The sequence below is a fragment of the Primulina eburnea genome, chromosome 15 (genome assembly GCF_022965805.1).
Source record: "Primulina eburnea isolate SZY01 chromosome 15, ASM2296580v1, whole genome shotgun sequence".
Lineage (NCBI taxonomy): Eukaryota > Viridiplantae > Streptophyta > Magnoliopsida > Lamiales > Gesneriaceae > Primulina > Primulina eburnea.
Window position 1 is genome coordinate 14,378,811 of NC_133115.1, and position 4,975 is coordinate 14,383,785.

The following is a 4,975-nucleotide window of genomic DNA, read 5'->3' on the forward strand; positions in this document are numbered from 1 at the left end:
ACGGTCTCGATAACAGACTAAACCATCCACCACTGAATATAAATTCCGGCCTTTGGCTTCATATCTAGCTCTCCACTTTTGCAACTGCACATCAGTGGACTGTCCATCACGGATTTTATCTCCTAATGTCGACTGGACTGATAATGTGGCAAGATTAGGGGCCTCGCCCCAAGCATATACTGTAAGCTCAAACCGCTGTATCTCGAACTGCAACGGTCTTTGGAGCGATAACTGATATGTGTCGTTTTTACGTGTTTTATTGCATTAATCTGTGTGTGTTTTGCATTGCGCATCGTTTGTTTCAATCACATTCTGTTCATTTTAGAATAAATATTTGCATTTTATCCTATCTCACTCGGGCATGATGAATTTGCAGGAAACACGACCGGAAGAACCAAAATCGGAGCCAAGTGCCAAGTCAAGACAAAAAGGGCAGAGGAGTTGGTGCTCGGGCGGTGAAATTGTACCACCCGAGCGCGAGGAGAGAAATGCCGAAACATCTCGACAGAAAGGTCGGCGCTCGGGCGGTAATTTTCTACAGCCCGAGCGCGAGAGATGTCATACAATGCCCAATTACAGAAGAGTCCGCGCTCGAGCGGTAGTTTTCTACCGCCCGAGCACGAATGCCGAACGCCCCAAGGAGATTTACAGAAGGTGTGGCGCTCGAGCGGTACTTTTCTACCGCCCGAGCGCCACCTATTTTTGGAAAAAGATCAATCTCGATTCCATTCCTTAATTCGGAAGAGGGAAGATATGGTAGGGGAGAGGCACGGATTCAGGGAGATTCAGACTTCGTTTTTGCAGCCGTCACAAGTTTGGAGAGCACTCTTGCGCTTGGATTGAAGATTTGAAGCTTTCCGAGCACCGTTCTTCGCAGATTTCGTCTCGCCTAGTATTTCTAATCTAGTTTTTATCGTTTTAAACATTGTTGCATTTATTTTTACTATGAATTCTAGTAGCTAACTTCATTATTTGTTGGGATTAAAGGGGATCCTACCCCGAACGTTGTTTGAATTAATTTATATTTCGATTGTGCATTATTCTTGATTTTACTACTGTTTTACTGTGTCATTAAAGCGTAGCTAACTTTAACGACGTTTTCATATCACGAGTGAGTTCGAGAGAATAACGAGTGATAAGATCGAGTAGTATAATTCGCGGATCTACAATTTACATAGATATATGAAATTGGATACGTGCCGATAGTCATAGTCCTTAGGGTCGAAAATTAGGGGATTTCATAGATCGAAATGCGATTCGCTCTTGATAAATAATTAAAGATATTTAATTACTTCATTGAGTAGAATTAGTTTGGCATAGCTCGAGAGAGTGTGTTCAATAGATTAGGAAATCCTGTCGGAAGCGTAGATCACGATCGAACGAATTAATTAATTAACGAGAGATAGGTGAACCGAGATTCCCAACAAATCCATTTTTCATTGACTTTTACTCAACCATTTTAGACATTATATCTCATTACTTGATTTTGAATCTTTTTATTTGCATTATTATTTGATTTTAGTAGTAATAAAACAATCAACTCAATTTTCGTTGCTAAATGTTAAATAACTGAAAATAACAATTGTAAAACACAGTCTTCAGTGGAACGATACTTGTACTCACGTACACTATATTATAACTTGACATCGTGCACTTGCGATTAATTTTGAGCATACAAAATCATATTTTTATTGGGGATTTTACTGTGCAAGTTTTGCTCGATCAATTTTTTGGCGCCATTGCCGGGGACTGTTAATCTACAATTTTATTTTTAGTTATTTGCTTTAGCATTGTCTTATTATTCTTGAGCTGACACTCCATATTTTATTCCAGGTATCTTGTCTAGTGCATGCCAAAGTCACTTGACGTGGAGCTTGAGTTCGACCCTGAAATTGAAAGAACTTTTCGCAGGAGAAGACATCAGCAAAGACTGAAGGAACTGATGGAGAGGCACGAGCAAGAGCATGAGGAGGAGCGCCGTGAAGAGAGACATATTGAGATGCCACGCCGCATACCAATGTTAGAGTATGCCCAGCCTTCTTTGGATGGTGCACGCCCTAGCATTGTGAGGCCTATTGTGCGGGCAAATCACTTTGAAATCAAGCCAACCATAATCCAGATGATTCAGAACACAGTCCAATTCGGAGGAACTGCAGTAGATGACCCAAACACGCACATCGCGGATTTTCTTGAGATTTGCGATACTTTTAAATTCAATGGAGTTTCTGATGATGCTGTTAGGTTGCGTTTATTTCCTTTCTCTTTACGTGATAAAGCTAAAGCATGGTTGAATTGTTTGCCTGTAGGTTCAATCACCACATGGGAGGACATGGCGAAAGCGTTTTTAGAAAGCGTTTCTTATCAAATACTTTCCTCCATCAAAAACCATGAAGCTGCGGGCAGACATTACAACATTTGCTCAATTCGATCAGGAATCTTTATATGAGGCATGGGAACGCTTCAAGGACCTACTACGAAGATCCCCACATCACGAGTTACCACTTGGGTTAGTCGTTCAAACATTTTATTACGGTTTGCTTACTCCTAACCGTACTATGATAGATGCTGCTGCGTGTGGGAACCTTTTGAGGAAGACTGCGGAAGAAGGATATGAGTTGTTGGAGGAGATGGCTGCTAGCAGCTATCATCCTCAATCTGACAGGAACAACCAGCGTAGAAGTGCCGGAGTTCACCAGGTAACTGATTTTTCTGCTATTACTGCACAACTTGACGCTTTAAACAGGAAAATAGACGGCTTGAATGTGGATGGCACGGCTATGCGTCTTCAAGAGATATTATGTGAAAAGTGTGGAGGAGAGCACTATGTGAAAGACTGTCAAGATGGAAATCCCTTCTATGTGCAAAATGAGGCACCGGTGAATCAAGTGGGAGTCCAAAACCGCCCAAGGAATGACCCTTATTCGAACACATACAATCCTGGGTGGAGGCAACATCCCAACTTTTCGTGGGGCGGTCAAAACAGTCAGAATAGACCGCAAGGAGGACAACAATATGGAAAACAACCGATGTATAGATCCGATCCTCCTAGAGAAGAAAAGTCCAACTTGGAACAAATGATGTCTAAGTTTATTTCATCCACTGAAACTCGACTCCAAAACCAAGATGCATCAATAAAGGGGCTCGAGAATCAAATTGGACAGTTGGCCAAGATGATAGCAAGTAGAGAGCCGGGCACCTTGCCAAGTAATACCGAGACTAATCCAAAAGAGCAAGTGAAGGCCATTGAGTTGAAGAGCGGAAAAGTTTTGGAGCCTAGAGAAAAAGAGAAAAGCCAAGCGCCGGATGAACAAGATGCGACATTAAAAAATAAGTCATCTAACCCTACACCGGCTCACACTACGCAGGCTAAGATTGTTATCCCTCCACCTTTCCCTGCAGCATTGAAAAAAGCAAAACTAGATGCACAATTCGGTAAATTTCTTGAGGTATTTAAAAAATGAGTGAGTCTCATGTGAGACTGTCTCACGGATACTAATTTGTGAGACGGGTTAACCCTACCCACATTCACAATAAAAAGTAATACTCTAAGCATAAAAATTTATACTTTTTCATGGATTACCCAAATAAGAGATCCGTCTCACAAATTCGACCCGTGAGACCGTCTCACACAAGTTTTTGCCTTAAAAAATTGCATATCAATATTCCTTTTGCCGATGCGTTGATGCAAATGCCTAGTTATGCTAAATTTCTTAAGGACATCTTAGCAAACAAGAGGAAGTTGGAGGATCACATGACGGTAAATTTGACTGAAAGCTGCTCTGCCTTAGTGCAAAACAAAATCCCACCAAAACTGAAAGACCCGGGGAGTTTCTCTATTCCTTGCATGATTAGTGATGTTGTTTTTCATAAAGCATTGTGTGATCTCGGTGCCAGTATTAATCTTATGCCATTGTCTGTGTTTAGGAAGCTTGGGTTGGGAGAACCAAAGCCGACGAAGATGTCTCTACAACTAGCTGACAGATCTGTCAAGTACCCCCGCGGAGTGATTGAGGATGTGCTAGTGAAAGTGGACAAATTCATTTTCCCTGCGGACTTCGTGGTGCTTGACATGGAGGAGGATGCGGAGATGCCTCTGATTTTGGGTAGACCGTTCCTTGCCACTGGCAAGGCACTGATTGATGTGCAAAAGGGGAAGTTGAAACTGAGAGTGGGCGAGGATGAGATTACTTTTGATGTTTTTCATGCACTTAAGCACACACTGCATTCTGATAGTTGTTTTAGAATTGATGCTTTTGACTCTCTTGCGTCTCACTATGTGCAGGATGCTCTTAGGGACCCTTTGGAGGCCACTATAAATACTGAATTGGCAGAGGAGGAGTTGGATGAAGAAATAGCTGAAATAGTGGCACACTTTAATACCAACCATCCATGGAGAAAGCCAATGAGGATGCGACTGGAGGATCTAGGAGAACGGAGAGATTTGACCCCTCAAAGGTCAAGCGTCGAGGATCCACCAACACTGGAGCTGAAGCTGTTGCCTCCACACCTCAAGTACGTATACTTAGGTGAGAATAACACTTTACCTGTCATTATTTCTGCTGCTTTGACAGATGTGATGGAGAACAAACTGTTGGAGGTATTGAAAGCACACAAGGGTGCATTTGCGTGGAAGGTGGCGGATATCAAAGGGATTCATCCATCAGTCTGCATGCACAAGATCTTGATGGAAGAGAAGTACTCACCTTATGTGCAACCTCAGCGAAGACTGAATCCAAAGATGCAAGAGGTAGTAAAGGCTGAAATAATTAAGCTTCTCGATGCAGGTATTATCTATCCTATATCTGATAGTGCATGGGTAAGTCCTGTTCAGTGTGTGCCAAAAAAGGGTGGGATTACTGTGATTACAAATGAGAATAACGAATTAATACCCACTAGGAATGTTACGGGATGGCGTGTGTGCATTGATTATAGGAAATTAAATGATGCCACCCGTAAAGATCACTTTCCCCTTCCC

General features: G+C 42.2%; 1 non-coding gene across 1 annotated transcript; it reads right to left on the bottom strand.

Annotated features, from left to right (window-relative positions):
* Positions 1–2,391: 2,391 nt before the first annotated feature.
* On the bottom strand, positions 2,392–2,497 carry LOC140815759 (small nucleolar RNA R71). The gene has a single exon (XR_012114406.1). It is a non-coding gene; the product is annotated as a small nucleolar RNA R71 (small nucleolar RNA).
* Positions 2,498–4,975: the final 2,478 nt, after the last annotated feature.